Source organism: Apostichopus japonicus, chromosome 22 (genome assembly GCF_037975245.1).
Source record: "Apostichopus japonicus isolate 1M-3 chromosome 22, ASM3797524v1, whole genome shotgun sequence".
NCBI lineage: Eukaryota > Metazoa > Echinodermata > Holothuroidea > Aspidochirotida > Stichopodidae > Apostichopus > Apostichopus japonicus.
The window spans coordinates 22180275-22198090 of NC_092582.1; the positions used below are offsets into that span (position 1 = coordinate 22180275).

At 37.0% G+C, this 17816-nt stretch overlaps 1 protein-coding gene across 3 annotated transcripts in view; it reads right to left on the minus strand.

The window, feature by feature from the left end:
- Window positions 1–17816, minus strand: part of LOC139963509 (LIM/homeobox protein Lhx9-like) — a 109346-nt gene that overhangs the window by 2490 nt on the left and 89040 nt on the right. The gene's annotated exons all lie outside the window — the stretch shown is intronic.

The following is a 17816-nucleotide window of genomic DNA, read 5'->3' on the forward strand; positions in this document are numbered from 1 at the left end:
AGACGATGGGTTGAGTTGATAAGGACACTGTCAGAAACTAAACCAGATCGAAAAATGAGATTATGATTAATCTGTCAAATTGAAAGGACAAGTTCAAGGTTAAAATTACCCCCTTATCAGATGAAGTTACGGAAAGAATAAAGAGGTTCACATTTATGAATGACATAGCCTATACGACGTCCCAGTATTCTGACTGGTGCTTACACCATTCTGTGTAGAACAATGTGTGAACGAGTTGATACACGGGTTGAGAAGTTTATGAGAAACCATCTTAATTATTCACCCTTCAAGTGTTCCAAATAGGGCAATACATGGCGCGGAGGACGATGGAGAGGGTGAGGGAGAGGGTTGGGTGGACAGTGTCTTGAAAGGAATCTGAACCGTATAACAGCATGTTGCTTCTCTCGAGAGAAATGGTCCAGGCCAGATGATCATAGAGATGATCATAAGAAGGTCTGTCAACAGGACAATCTCAGAATACTTTTGCCAAATACCTTTCGACCGGTCTCGACAACAGTTGGTGGCGGGGTGGGGCGGGTGGGGGTGTGGGTGTGGGTGGGGCGGGATGGGAGGGGTGTGTGAACCATATTTTAGACAATTAGGTAACGCCATTCTCTATCCGACGCCCCTTTGCCATATTGTACGGTCACTAAAAACTCTGCCATTTAGGTGCCACAACATCTCAGCTTAACATAATTAAAAACAGACTTTTCTCCAGGACAAATTTAAATTTGTCGCTCCACCATGCCAGGTAATTTCGTTATATTTCATATAAAGACGCAAGTGATAAAGGAAGTTACAAATTATTTAGGGATAACGATTGATGAGTTTTTCGGGAATGATATGTGCTGCTGAACTAGTAGCATATTGACAGTGTCGTGTGCATAGGTGGATGCTGTGATGAAAAACGTACTAGCGCCCTCTTCTTCGGCATTTAAACAAGTAGATTGATTTAGTGGTTGAAAGAACAACTGCATCTCCATTACAGACAATGAACATTTGGATAAATACAGAAAAAACATACAAAAAATTGAAACTCATGTGGCTAGATGGTGTGTTCAAGTACTCGAGTTGTATATGGAGGAACATTAAATATGTGATATCTCCTTAACGGAATAACATTTTTCTTAGCTGTTTGGGGAACGGTTGTTCACGGTGGTTATCTCTGTCACATCGTCCACCAATGATTGTTGCGTTTGTGTCTCATTTAACATCACAATGCAACCTCTATACGGTAGTATATATGGTTACCATGGTAACATATATTCTATATATTGTAATCCATTGACGGGTACTTCGATAAGACGACAGGCCTTTAATCAATGTTGACCTGGCCTGACCTTGTATAGCATTATTATTCCTCAATCATAATGACCTACAACATGTTGACATAGCAGGTTATTATTATGCAATCAAGTCAGAAATGTACTTTGTTAAATCGTTCCTTTTAATGTAATCATTAAATTCTATTATGATTTCAGACAGTTAGGTCACTGACATAATGTTTTAGGTTTTTTTTTTTATAGCATATTTTTCTCTATTAACATTTGGTAAATTATCATTTTCTTGCACAGGCATAATATATACACACTCATTCTTCCCCAATCTGTTTAATTGGAAATGTGAATAGGCTAATTTTTCATTCAAACGATATGCAAAAAAAAAAGACAAAAAGAAAAAGACAAATCAAACGATATGAAAAAAGAAAGAAAGGACAAATCAAACAATATGCGAAAAAAAAAACAGAAGGGGGAAAAAACTAGCTAGACACGATTGCGTGACAGTGGAGCTGTTTGTAAAGGAACATATTGGTTAATGAATTTCTAAGATTAGCTTTAAGATGGTTGATAACACTACCGTTCGAAATACACTGGCGTCTTCAACAAATTAGAGAGTGGACTGAGCGTCTGAATATCTAGGAAATCATGCAGCATATCAGGAAATATTAAATTGCTTCACAAATGTTCCTCGGGCAGTTAAACATCAGATATTTTGTTCATCGGAAATAGTTTCTAATCCCTTTCACAGCGAGGAATATCCTCTTTGGGAAATACTGTCTGGACACAGACGATACGCCTTCTGAAGACATGAATATTCAGTGATATCATTGACCGCACAATGCAAACGTCATAACAACATCGTCGAAAAACTGGAAGTCATTAATTTGTATTGATGCACACATGATTAATATGTATGCATGTACAGGAAAAAACTGTAAGGATTTAGAAAGAGTATTGTTCAAGGAAATACGTTATGATAGAAAATAAATATTAAGTATTGGATAATTATATGAGTCCCCCCCCTCCTTTTTTTTTGTAGTTTACCACTTCACAGAAGATAAATGAAAGTGACATACAGATGTAAGGAGAAAATGCCACAGAAATTGGCTATCTATTTTTTATTGAATATTAAAAAAAAAAAAACTTCCACGGCATGCTATATTGGCGACGTTTAAGGAACGCATCAAGCAAGAAACTCGTGCAATTGTTTTAATTATCATTAAATAATGTCTAATCTATTCGTTAAAACAAGACTTACAAGTCATAAAATTTAACTGATCGTATATATAGACGGGGAAAATTAAAACCGCATAGAAAAAATATATAAACTGTAAACTTTATTGGCAGATCAGAAGAAATACCAAAGAATATCGTTTTCTTGGTTTAGATTGAAAACATAGATATTTTTTTGTTATTTCTCTATCTGATTTCGCCTTGCCTGTTACAATTCCCAAATATAACATCCGTGAGATGTACGCCTACTTGAGGTCTCAAGATGTCCGCCATACGTCTCTACGGTCAAGTTCCGCTCCCATATCGGGCTAATTTCCAAACCCCTGGAGAGGGGCTGTCACCGGCAACTGTAGCTCAATCCACCCCTTTGATTCGTTTCGCCGAACCAATGTAAACATTGCCAGTGTCACTAGGGTGCATATTGTGCACGGAAATTGCGTGCGGTTACCAAAAGCTATGTGACGCAACTTTAGCGACGGGTGTTAGGACTTGTTCCAAGTCGATTTCAATGCCTTCGTGGGATGGAATTGTAAGATCGTGGGGTTTAAAATCGTTGGTATGCTCAGTTAATGAGTATTGACTCTGGTGAACCTCATTTTATTGATTTGATGATGTCATCTTGACGTGTTTGCATCAATGATTGAATTTACCTCTAAAATATTATTGAAAAGGAGAACAACGTAGCGGGAGTAACGGAACTATAACTTCCGCACTCAGTACAGGTCTCGACCTAATCCTTCGAATGAAATGAAAGTTTATCTCAAAAAAAAGAAAGAAAAAAAAGTGAACTTAATGAAATGAAAAATTAAGAAAAGACGGGAAGTGACTAGAAGAAGAAATAAAACCGAAAATGACAGCAACTTGTTTTGTTGGTTATTTTTGACAATCGGGTTGAATTGTCGTATATTGGTAAAGCCCAGATCCTGGTCGATTACCCGATTAACAAATATCTCAGATGATAAATGCATCAAATAAACGTTGGCGAATATTCGACTCGGTCTATCATAACGTCATTAAAGCATTGATACATTTCAGATCAAGTAACTTCCGAACAATGAAGTCACGAACAAGCCTTTACTTTCGACAAGAAATGTTTACATGTTGAACAAGTAGGTTCTATATATGTAAACATTTTTATAACGTTATGTTATTAAAGTGTGTATGTGTGAAGTGATTATACAGCACATCGTCTGGCAAATGATCTAATTCATTTGTTACGAATACCCTCGATTAATCGGAGCTATTCGTTAATCGCAATGCAGTTACAGCCTCGCGTGGAGTCAAACGGCGCCACAATAGACATGCTATTGGCCTTGACCGTCACCTGAGCTTAATCACCGAGAGACGTGCACGAAATATCCAACGGGAAGTGACTAACTAATAACACGATGCCATATTCTGATAAATGAAAATATGCTAGGTAAGTCAAGTTTCTTCTTAAAGACAGACTACCACATTTCTAAGATTATCCACGAATGATTTTTCGTCAGGATTTTCTACAGAAGGGGGTTTGCATCCTCCCCATATAAAATATTTTGGTTTCAAATGCTGCTTTCTGAGGCATATTTTAGACTAGAAATTAGGTCTATAGTTAGATCTAAACGCATGGTCCTGCTGATAACTACTTTTTGTTTGAGTTCCAAAAGGACTCAACCGACCTGGTATGCGCTCATGTTCATCATGCAACCTTCAAATGAATTAACACAATAAAATAAATAAATTTGGTATACGTTAAATTAGCCTATTTATATCGGAAGAACGTTTGTACGACGACACGATATCATACCAGTAACCAAGCTACAAATTAACGCACCCCCCCCCACCCACCCCCATCTGATATCTTGAACATGCAGGACAAAGGTGATCTGATCTGGCCCCAAATTTCAGCATGCTATACCAGTTTTCCGAACTACAATTTCCTTTGAAATTTAAAAGAAAACTATTTCTAGATAATGAGCCGGTAGGATAAAATTATACAAATTTATTTTTTCTTAGTGAAGAGAAAATCGTTGAAAATACTTAAATAATAAACTGACAACCATTATCCTGATGATGACAATTTATAACGGTGTTTCTTAGTATATATCTGGGTCTCTATGAAGCAAACGTCAGCATAACATACACAGCTGAAAAGTTCCCTAATTTTTCTTGTCGGTAAAACTTAAGGATCGACCCTGTTTGAGAAGAATCTGTTTGAGAAATTTCACCCCAAATTTTGTTTCAAAATCAGTGCAGATTATTTATCATCAATTGTGAAACAAGACAAAAGCTAAGATATTTCCTGAACAAACCCAAAAAATCGTGATATATTTGGGTTCAGCGCCATTTTGTAGGTGGTCTTTGTGTATGAATAAGACGCCGAACTCTTATACTGTCATCGGTAGGCGGTGACAACTAACAAAACCGAATGAAATTTAAAAGAGTGACGATCGTCGAAACCAAACTAGGATGAGAAAAAAAAATTATCAAGAAGATGAGTCCATTATGACAAAGTGACTTCTTTCGTGGCGTTTTTTCTTTTTTTGTCTGTTAACGATATGTAGACGCACTTAACCTCACAAATATCTTCAGGCTAATTTTTGTCAAGTTTATCTGACGAGCAATTTGCCATAACTCAACAGGTATCCGTTTAGAAGGTGTGTCTCTTGTCATGGTGCGATGGCGAACTGTAATACACACCATGGGAAACCACCCGAGAGAAAGGCTCTCAGCCTCTCGTCTCGATATGTATTCTCTATCCACTCAACAGAAGAGAGAGAGAAAGAGAGCAAGAAAAAAAGAAAAAAAAAAGAAAATCCCAGCCATGGAAAATTTACCTTCTTTTAGTGTTTAAGCTTTCAAAGGCACCCTAGCGATATGACAAATTACACACATATTAGGAAAAGAAAAAAATAAACGAAAAGAGAAGCAGGGAACATGTCAAAAAGTTTGCAGGCGCGGGTGAGGCCAGGTAATATTATACCGGAGCCACACGGCAGATGAACCCGCGAAATACTTCCAATATGATACATTTTCGGCTGGGAATTTTGTCGATATTTTAATAGTTTTATTCATAACTTACTTCAATTCCAGGCGTCTTCCTAGAAATCAATCCCAATTTAAGGAAAGAGAAGCGATCCATATTTTGAGGCTTGCCAGATGCGCTTTCTTGTTTTGCTTCCTTTTTTTTGTCTTTCAGACAAGATACATTTTATAATACAGGATATATGGACTAGTATTTTATAGTATATATATAGATATAGAATATATTCAAGTCGGGTCACAGAGTATAATGTTACAAGAAATGAAAGACAAATCTAAGGTTGCACTCCATAACTAAAATGATGCATTAAAGGTTACTTATATTGAAACCGACATTTAGCATGCCAGAATTTACCACCCAATAGTGGCCATTACAGGTTCGGTAGGTAGGTATGCATTTACTGTAGGAGTACACTGCATGTACACCTCTATATGATAATTCTTGATTGTATATATATATATATATATATATATATATATATATATATATATATATATATATATATATATATATATATATATATATATATATAGATAGATAGATAGATAGATAGATATATATATATATATAGATAGATATATATATATATAGGAAAAATCAAAGTTTCTTGTCTTCTAGTTTCATTATCGCCCAAACACGTAATTACAAAGGCCATAGTGGGTTTCTATGTACAACGAACATGTCATTTTACTTCACCAAGACATATTATTGTCAAATATCGACGTCGAACCCCCCCCCCCCCACCCTTCGCCTCCCCTCCCCATCGGAACCAGGGAGTAAAGTTGAAGAGCTCCATCTCACAAGAAAACATTTTGGAAGCTTTTCACCATAGTAGAAATTGCGCAACACCCCAGAGGCCCTACAGGGTATACCTTTAAGATGACAATACTGTACACTTGGCCACGACCAACTGTCGTCAGCCAGTTGGAGCAATTCTGTAATATTTAGGCCCCTCTCATATCTATATAGTTCGTTTCCATATCACGCTTCAAACCACATGGTGACAAATACAAACAATTTACCGAACCTTTCCCTAATAGAAACAGGAGATTCACACAGCTCATTATATTGTCAATTCAAGTATTCTGAAGCATGTACACGAAAGTGTACAACTTTAAAGACAAACTGTCCCACATGGGCACTGTAGTGCATTCTTACACGAATATTCATAAATGGGATGTGTACCAAACATATAGTGCGAGTACACCACCATACGTACAAGTACAGAATTCCCATTGGTATGAGTACGCGAGTACAGTGTTCTAAGTACACTTTGAGTACTTAATCTTGCGATCAGTGAGGAGTATGCAGGCGCGTATCCAGGATTTTCTAACCCGGGGGGCGCGAATTACTATCTAAGCGGAGCGCCACCATCGGTTGGCGCGCAGCGTACAAGAAAATTTCTGGTTTTGATACCCCCCCCCCCCCCCCAGATCACCGGAAACGGCACTTCTCGGGCTTGAAATGACCAACCAGATGTACACTTTTGGCCTGAGAACCAAGTATTTCCTAATAGTTTTTTTTTTCCATCCATAACCCTTTTGAAGATTGTCAACCCGGCACACGTCATGTTCGACCTGATCGCATGTCCTGTGGGTCTTTGCTTTTGCAGGTGATTCTACGTCGCGGCCCACAATACCCGTCAGCCCCACTTTTCAAGGTTTTAAGCTCCAAATTTGTTCAGAATTTTAAAATTCACATTTCTCGTGAATAAACTCACTTCAAAACATACCCATAATGTTGTACAAAATTTCATCTATGGACAACCAATATAGAAAAACTACCTTCAATCCCTAACAGACCGGTCAAAATTGCACGAGTAGAGGGAAGTGTGATGCAGAATGTTGGTCAGAAATTTTCGAAAATTCAGACACAGTTAATTTATTGGTGTACAAATATTAAACCTCTTATAACGGCTATTATAAAACTTGGTTGAAGGAAATGAAAAAATAGCAGATATTTCCGAAACCAAACACTGCACACAAAGGCGTAGGAGGCGCGGCGGCAGTGGCGGAGCTAGGGGTATTGGTCAGGAGGGGCGAGAATGGTCTGTAGAGGCGCTTTCGACACTATCTAAGCGGAGCGCCACCACTGGTTGGCACGTAGCGCACAGACAAATTTTGAGTAAAGATACTCCCTAGATCGCCGGAAATGACCCTTTCAGGGCCTGGCTAATTTGCGGATAAACGAAGAATAGGGTGTCATCGCCAAATTACACCAACAAACTGTGACAAATGTCAATAAGTAGATGAGAGCGCAATAAAAAAGTCAATAATCTAGAATAAGTAAAAAGTGGTAAAGAGCTGAAAAAGGCGCCAGCAGTCCATTTGAGTCCGTCAGGGGGCGCATCCGCCCCCTGACCGTATGGACGCTCCGCCACTGCGCGGCGGGGGTGCAGCCCCTAATTCGCCATTACTAATGTAAAAGAAACTTTTGACATAATTGGACCTCCATGCTTTTTATACATCTACATGAGACATGTCGTTGTTTACATTGCATCCCGCGGTATACTGCGCAATTTGAACAGACCGTACGGTACATGATGGCATGCGATGTAATAACCGATGCTTGCTTATATGATATTGACATTGACACGTTGAACGCGCGCTTGGCGCGCGAAAACTTTTGGTTATTTTTTCAGGCAAGTCGGACAGTTTGAGGCTTTTCATCCTGGAACGCCATTTTCATACTCACTGATATGATGTGATATCTGCTGTTTGCGTTACAAATTCGAACAGGCGCGTAGCGAGGAATTTGCCAAGGGAGGGGCGAAGCCTGTAGGCAAATTATCTAAGCGTAGCGCCACCATAGGTTGGCGCGAAGCGTACAAGAAAATTTTGGCCGAAAATGCCTCCCAGATCGCTGGAAATGGCACTACCCAGGACCATTTGTTAGCGCGAAGCGTACAAGCAAATTTTGGCCTTTAAGCACTTTCTATTTTGAAATTACTTAGCGATATCATTTAAAAAAATGCTGAATGGGGGGGGGGCGGTCGCCCCCATCCCAAAATGCGTCATGTTCCCCGGCGACACGGTCGAGTTCGAGACCAGCCACAGTTGGTTTCATAGCACAATTGTACACACGCGTTATGATAAACCCATATATAGTATATATATAGATCATTAGTGAGAGAGGAAAATAGAACCGTCAAAAAAATGGAGTTGTCGGTGTAAGGGGTAGGGTGAGGCACACTTTTACGAAATCATTGATCCGTCACTGGCTACCCTTCAGCGCTGTAATGATGTAACTGTTCCTCTTTCCCTTCGGTGTCTTCGCGTTTTTCTTTTACTCCCTCCTTTTCTCCTTCTTCTCTCTTTCTTCTTTTCCCTCCCTTCCTCTCCTCCTCCTCTTTTTCCCCTCTTTTTCCCCTCTTTTTTCTTCTCTTTTTTTTTCTCCTCTTTTTCTTACCCGGGGGGCGCGCGCCCCCAACGCCCCCCCCCCCTGGATACGCACCTGGTATGTGTATAGGTTAATATACGCTAGAATCGCCAAGTGTACGAGCATGGGTTCACTGCAACTATACGGTTAAGTGCGGTTAATTGACACGCATTGTGAGCGCTTGCATCAACATCTTAACACGCTACGGTACTTTGTAATACAGTTAATCCACTAACCATTCATATTGACCTACTGAGCATGCGTATAAACTTTCTGAAAGTTAACGTTTCCATATCTTTCTCAGTTCTTAACCACTACATATTGATATCATATTACGGTGAACGGAAAGCTGTAGTGAAATTTGTGGATTACTTTAAGTGATAATCAGAAACTTGTTTTACGCCAAGCACCGTTGCATGTGTATGGGAAATAAATTGGGTGAAACAGTCAGGCGATATAAATACAACAAAGTGACATAGCACTGATCACGTGATCTTGGCACGCGAAATTATGACGAAGAGTGACATCAAAAAGGTCGGCGAAATGTCTCCAAAATCGAAGGAAAATCATATACCCCCCCCCCCCCAAAAAAAGAAATTACAAAATGTGATTAAAAGATCTGTTTTGGATTGGTTAACCTGGCGAGATGGAGCGTTTGTAACCTTCAACTTGCTGAGAAGAGATTGAGTTGTAAATATGAAGCAAAAGATTACAAAAATCTTACCAGCCCCGCTGTGCGGGGAGATTCATCCCCATTGATTGCACACAACAAACAAAAAAACACACGGCAAAGTTAGGAACATGTGCTCACCATATTAAGAGCACCGTGTTGACTTCCTATAGAACAGGTATAAGTTTGATTTGTCCAGAGAATCAAGACTGAACTTTGAAGAACAAACGTTAAAACTTAAAGGACCAGATTTTACAATTTCTGTCGTTCGAGCATCCGGGATATTTTTTTGTGGTAGTGGATTGAAAATTGCTTCAAAATATGATGAGGAATTTAGATACAAATATGTATCTTGAATAACTCGGCCTGCTTGCTATTAACTAAAATACCGGCAACGTGCATACTTCATTACATTCACGCGCATATTTCATCATAACATTCACAGAGCGTGCGCATATGTTTCATCATAACATTCACTGATCTGATGCGCATATTTCATTATAACATTCACTGACCAGTGCGCATATTTCATCATCACATTCACATTCACTGATCATGCGCTATACGCAGAATTCATAACGTTTAAGTGTAGTAATGACTCGACTAGAACATTACACAAGTGAGATTACATTCACTGTTGTCATTGTAAAGAAAAGGAAGGTAAATTTTGACTGTACTGGTCGGGGTATGTAGTTTATTCATATATAAATATACATACATACAAACATACATACATACTATAGTTTAAACTGATTAGCCGCCTGTGATTCCACGCTCTCCATCTCTTCTTAATATCTTATATAGATGTGAATGCCTTGAGACCCTCTTTGGTGATTTTTACCTGAATTTCCGTATCTTGGCATTATCAAGTAGTCACGTAGCATGCCGTTAGGCGTGAACGATTCCACCCCCTTATTTTGTTCGTCTTTGTCGTGCTTTCTTAATTCCTGTGTCTGAATAACAATAAGAACGACTTCTTGTTTGACTTTGTTGCCTTTAGCCCAACATATACAGGGCATCATCCTTTAGTACCCACCCCCTTCAGATGCCCCTACCAATGAAATATTTAACGTATCAATAACCGAGGAGCGATAACGGTCAAGAAGTGGTAAGGTAGGGTAAACTCTGCCATAGAAAACATCAAATTACCATGTTTCGTACTATAGAGAGGGAGGGAGATAGAAAAGGTCTATAATTATAGAACATACGAAAAAACAAATAAACACAAATTAAACCGGACATGTGGGGGTTTAAGCTACGGGCACATGAGCAAGATTATTTGATTAGAAAGAGGACGAATTTACTCTTTAGTATCAAGCAACTTCATTCAGAGAAGCAATGACAAATGATAGGAGAGAAAAATAGAGAGAGAAAAGGCATTTAATGATATTTTTCTAAAGTAGATGGAACACAAGAAAATTACGGAAGTTCGTGAGAAATTGTGTTTTCCCTTCATTTGTCCTTATTCGCTGCGTCCAAAGGGCGTCAGTGTATAATAAGGGTTGTCCTTCCTGAAGGCATGAGTTCGTCTGCTTCAAGAGGCTGTCTGACAGGGTTACCGTGTATAAAAAAAGTATCTATTTTTAAAAGAAATCTCTCTTCGGAACCGGCCTACTTATCTATAATGTTAAAGAGAAACGCCATGACATTCGTATTCTCCTTTTCGTTCTTGTATTTGTTTTTGTTCCAACCGATCTTTTGATATGTATATGTGTGTGTGTATGTGTGTTTTCCTCTTTATATTTCTAAAAGAATATCAAATTGATATCATTTGCATATGATCATAAGTTACATTTGTTTTTAGCAAACACGTGTAAGACTATACATTTTATTCTACCTTTTCGGCGTCCCATAGATAAGCACGGGTCACTGTCACATCTCATTTGTCCGTGTTCGTCTGTTTGTTGTGCTTTTGAGGTGTGTGTGTATGTATATGCGGTAGTGGTGGTGGTGGTAAGGGGGTCGGGAGGTTGGGGGAGGGCCATGCACAAAGGTAAACGTGAATTGTCTCAGTCTATCACAATGAAGTATCCACTTATCGCTAAAAGATGCTGCGAGGCCTATTAAGAGCCACTCGACAAATAAAATAAATAATTAAATGAAAACAAAGAAGGAAATACACAACCCCCCCCCACCCCCCAAAACAACTGGCAATCAACTTATAACAGTACGGCTATAGAGCTATTCAATGTTGCGTCTATATTCTTGCTATAAAAGCCTAGTTTTTAGAACTTTTTAACTACCTCATTTGCATAACAGAGAAGCTCTTTTCATCAAACTTCAAATATTCAATCCTTTGTTTTAATATTACGATAGTCTTTCAATTTGTGTTTATATGCTTTTTTTTAAATTAAGGTTATAATATTTGTATTTTATCCATATATTACAAAAACATTCCTAATATTTATTGATTTTACTTCATTGTTTTTCTTTAATTTTTCCCCACCTAATTTACAAATTGTTGGAGATTTATATTAGAATACTCTGTGAACTGAGTAAGTCCCATCGTTTATAACATAACTTAACTTCACAGTATAATTTATAGCTATATTTCAGCAACAACGAATATATATATCCTTCACACTTATATTCTAAGGCATTAACTTGGATTTAGTCTAAAAGAAAGTTAAACTCTAAATCGTTCATGAACCTTTATATTTTGGCTGGAAGACTCTCTCTTTAAGCCTCGACCGTTAACCGAGTTTGTTGTCGATTAAATAAGTATTTGTCATCTGTCTTTAGCACAAATTGGAAGCATTTTATCACTAATTTGTATACTCTACCTGCACTAATTTATACAATTCCGTCCTCTTTAGCTCATAAACAAATCGAATACTCTTCATTATTGTGGTATAAAGGGCAGTTTAAACGGTAATGATTGCATTGGTCACGCCAAGAGACACGAACAAGGGCTGGGTAAAAAGGTAGTTGAAAAAAATGTTAAAAAAATAAAGAAAGCACGAAGACAAAAACATTCTTGAACTAACAAAACAGGACATGTTTGAAAAGATAGTTTGAATTAATTTATGCATGCACACAGTATATGTGGCATTTAATACATTATCTACAACCATCATCATAAAATATGTAATAAACCTGAATAAAACATATCATAAAATAATGATGATCGATTTACCATCAGATAAAAGTAAGATTAAAAACTTGTTTAATTACATAAGACTCTTTTAGGATTAACGCCCCCACTTTTTAACCCTTCGTTCATTCAACAAATTTTAACTATTCAATGATCTTGTGAAAAAGGATGGTGGAAAAGAGGTGGGTGAGGGGGAGGGGAGGGGAAGGGGTGGGGTTAGGAGAGGGGTTGTAAGTTTGTGAGGCAAGGTCTCCTATATACGCATAAACGTACACACCTACGCACGTACGCATACAAAACGTTAATACTTCTTATTGGTATCTCGCGTATATACGGCATATGCTTTCATAAGTATATTATAGATAAACTGATATTGTAACCTGTGTACGCCAACACGAACCTTACACAGGTATAGAGACAGGGTGGTATTTCAGAGTGCAATTTACCCCTAAGCATTCAACAATAGCCCAAACGATTTGTTTGTTAACTTGTTTTACTTTCAACATTTATCAGATCACGATTTTTTCGTTTTTACAACCAAAATCCTAACACCTTGCTGGATATATATATTTATATATAAAGAACGACTCCAGGCAAGTCTAGCTTGTAACTAATCTATCAAAACAAAACCGGAAAAATCGTTCACAAAATATTACTCAAAAAAGAGCGAAAATGTGCTTGAAGCAAGTTCAAGACCTCGGCTCTGTGAGATCCATGCAGTATCGAATTGACGAAGACCTAGGGGTTCTCTACAACTATTAAACACACAAATCTTGTTGCAGCCCGCCCCGTGAGGTGACATTTGACCTCGGGCGGGCCACGTGACTCACCACAAGAAACGGAGACTACTACAACTTTCCAAACTTTCGCATTGGAAATCATGAAGTCATGTAGAATTGAAAAATAAAAAAAATAAAAAAATAAACCAAATCCGAATAAGAAAATGATCACTTAGACAAAGAACCGAAGGGTTCGAAGTGTAGCAGTAGGGGTGCTTCAATTCTTTTCTGACTATCGTTGTTTATTCTCAAATTTTATATTTTTTGGGGGGTATTAAACATTAATTTGTTTGCAAATTCGAACCGGGTAGAATGACCGTGCGGTTGGTCAGTGAACCCCTCGTTAAATGGAGTTGTGCTTTGTTAGGACAGAAAAAGGAGAGGCCCTTTCTATTTTTTTCTCATCCTATACTCCTTAATTAATTTTGCAATTTGTAATTAAGTATGCTTTTGATTTGACGTTGGTATATGAAACAGTATGTACCTAAAATATGTTAGCAAAGAACCAGGGGATTTGAGCGCGAGGATGAGCCCCGTGAACAATCATGTCACCCCCCCCCCCACTCCTCCGCTTGAAGTACTCATTAAATCCATGGTACATTCACTATTGCTTCCATCCCATATTTTCTTGGGCCGCAAAGTCGACTCCTAGCTGTAGACCATCCTGTTGGAGGGGGGGGGGTTGGGCGAGGGGGTCTCAATACTTTTTCTATAGGGGGGGCTGGCAGGGTACTGCTTGAAAATTATTTTCTTTAAAAAAATCCTGACCTGAGAACGGTCTTTGTGCACGCATCATCAAATGGTACCGTAACTATTTGTTTTTCAAATCTTATATTCTTTCTCTTGAATCTTTCTCTAGATTCTTAAAGTCTAGATACTTTCTATCTATACTGTTAAATTTTGAACAAGTTTCAAAGAGTCAGGAAATTGTTGTCTAGTATACTGTACAACGTGGTACTTTGTGTTTAAGAATACATCCTCCAACTTTGCCTATATATTTTGAACAGCGATAATGCTACTACTGCATTATATTTTAAAATTAATTAAAAGGTTTGAAAAAGTAATACCAAGAAACTTTCGAAATCATCCTACAAGTGAAACAGTATTTCTGTCTTCATGAACTGCAGACGATAAATACACTGATATAACATTAATTGATTTACCAATGAATGTCAAACATATACATAATTGTAACAATACTATCAGAAATCAGCGATATATAGTACTAGATAATTAAGTATCACGTTAAATCACGGCTATCAATATACAACAAATCACTCATCGCCGGCCGACGTTTATCTACTCTAAGGTATAAATATTCATTTTATTGCTTATTCCAATACCACAAAACAGCAAGGCTATATTACTCTGTTTATCTATATATATATATATATATATATATATATATATATATATATATATATATATATATATATATATATATATATATATATATATATATATATATATATATAGCGTCACACACACACTATATATATATATATATATATATATATATATATATATAGCGTCACACACTGGCATTTCACGTATACCTTACATTCTGTTAATAATAGCCTATATACTGCAGCATCGGTATTTACACCATATATAACACAGTGTAGATAATTTGTGGACTCCTGATTTTTATGATCGTCATATCATTTGTCTTCTTAAATTCTTTTCCCTATTGCAATCTCATATGAATTTTATTATTTATGTCTCTAGGGGATGTTAATGTCTATACTATTGCTTCTAATCACAATGTTATTAAGAAAGGTAAGCATTTCAAAGTTAAACAGGCTAACAAAACCCCACTCATCCATCTTCCATACAGAAAGAAAAGCAACTGAGTTATACATAATGACTAAGGTAAACAGTTTACCTTTGTTGATTTAAAGCCTCTTTCGGTCGTTAACTTCCAAACAACAAGGTTTACACTTTCGAAAACAAAACAATGTTAAAGCATATCGGAAAAGTACAGAACTGACATGTCTGAGTGTTGTGACAGAAAATCACACAATAATATTTAGACACTGTTTGGGCGAATATATAAGCATTGTGAACAAGTTAATGTTGGACGGTCATATCAATACATCTACTCTAAAATTGTGCAGCTTGACGTAGTTTTAAATCTTACATCGAAAACTGCGATTTCAGAAACAATCATAACAGATTTTCCCCTTTCAGCGAGCTCTAAATCTTCAGATCTGGTTTACGATCATTGTCAGGGTGGTATATACTTAATGAACAATACGTCATTATTTTTACTGTTGACATGGCTATATATATATATATATATATAAAAATGAAAATCGTAATGAGTTGGAAAATCAAGAACAGTGAAAAAACTTTCAGCCTCCACCGGGATTCGAACCACGGGCCTCCCGCTCTGTACGCGGACACCCTAACCACTAGGCTATGGACGCTGATTGTATGTCCAGAGGTTCGAAACCGGTAAGGAAGATCGTAATTCCACTGTAGGCGTTTGTCACCTATATCGAACAATACTAGTTCTGTTTTTGGTGACATATATATATATATATATATATATATATATATAAATATATATATATATATATATATATATATATATATATATATATATATATATATATATATATATATATATATATACATACATATATATATACAAATACATATACATACATATATATACATACAAATAAATAAATATATACATACCAATAACGTACATTATCAACAACTAACATATACGAACAGTCTGTCCCTTTAAGAATGGAACGAGATTTTTTTACAATCTACCACAGCCAAGAAGACCTCCATAGCATGAAAACATTTAACGGCTGCTATTCAATGATTTGAACGAACAATTTAGTCGGTAACGAGCGTTCTGACGGGCTCCATTAGCCGCCATTTTATCAATACGAGATGGCAGGCAGACCCCAAGAGCAGACATTTACTGCTTTACTTAAATCATACCAAAGTAATTCTATTATAGTTTTATGGATCGTTTTAGGAGGCTTGTTCCATTCCAATGTTTATTCGTACATATCACTTTATTTATGATATGATACACTTTTTTTATTTTGCAATGTTCTGCGGTTTCGTCTTTTCTAACTTGTGACCAGATGCATTACTGCTTTATTTCTTTTATGTTTTTGTTTGTTATTTAACAGTCATATGGAAACGTTAAGGTGCCGTCAACATTGTTACGATCTTAATTTTCTGTACTAATAGTAGTAATTTTCAATAAAATTATTAATTTGCGGTCAATATGATAGCAGTTTGCTCTTTTTTGCCAGAAAATGACAAATTCCTTGAATTTAATAAGTGAGGAATTCAAAAATATGCTGTAAAAAGGACAAAATGATTATTTAACAAAAGGCATCAATTAAAATTATTTGAAGCAATGTATGTATCATACCGCTCATCTTTATAAGATGTCTGAAATATGTGGGAACGGTGGGGGCTAAATGTGGGCGTTGGGGAGGAGCCGCGGCTCGGTGGCTACGCACTAAATTCGGCACTGGAGCGGTATGCAAGCACATTTTGAGTACTCCTCAGTGAATTTGGTAAATTTTCAAAAATCGCAATAAAATTAATCAATCTCAAAAAAAATTCAAACAACAATAAAAATAAGAATTAAATAGAAATCCCGGAATATACGAAGAAGCAAGTAGGTCAATATATGACCATTTTTGGATGTTTCTAGCATAAATGCGGAAAACCCTTATTGTTTCAAATTAAGGCAGAAATGCATTGCTGATTATTGAGCAAACATGAATAAGATGAATGGCCTACAAAACGCGAATAATCTGTCTTTTACTTCAATTTAGGTCCCCCCCCCCCCTTTCTTGTTGTCTAAAAATACAATATGGACGGTAGCTAATATATGTTACGTCTCCTCATTCAAATCATAAATTTTCTTGCAACAATGAAAACTTAATAACATCTCAAGTTCAAAACGATTCGCTTGTCAAAACTCTGACACAGTCCAGATGATTGTTTCTTAATTAAGGAGATCCATTTGATCATCCCTACGCAGAAATGAACTCTTCCGTTTTGTTGTTGTTGGTATGCTAGCACAACCGTCACGATATCGAGTTTGTCAGTGTATATATCTCCATAGGCTTATATATAGGTTTGATTTGCTATACTTACTATAGCCTACCTTATCACATATATATGACGCAGCACTGAAAGCCTAAGTTGATTTCACACACCACACAGTGTGCCTGATTTACACACGGCATGTGTGTAAATCAGCACACCTTGTACCATACATAGGCTACATCGTATTCCTAACTTCATGTTGGATATTATAACTTGTTTATTGCCTATAACTTACCTATTGCAAGTCACAATGTTGACCTAT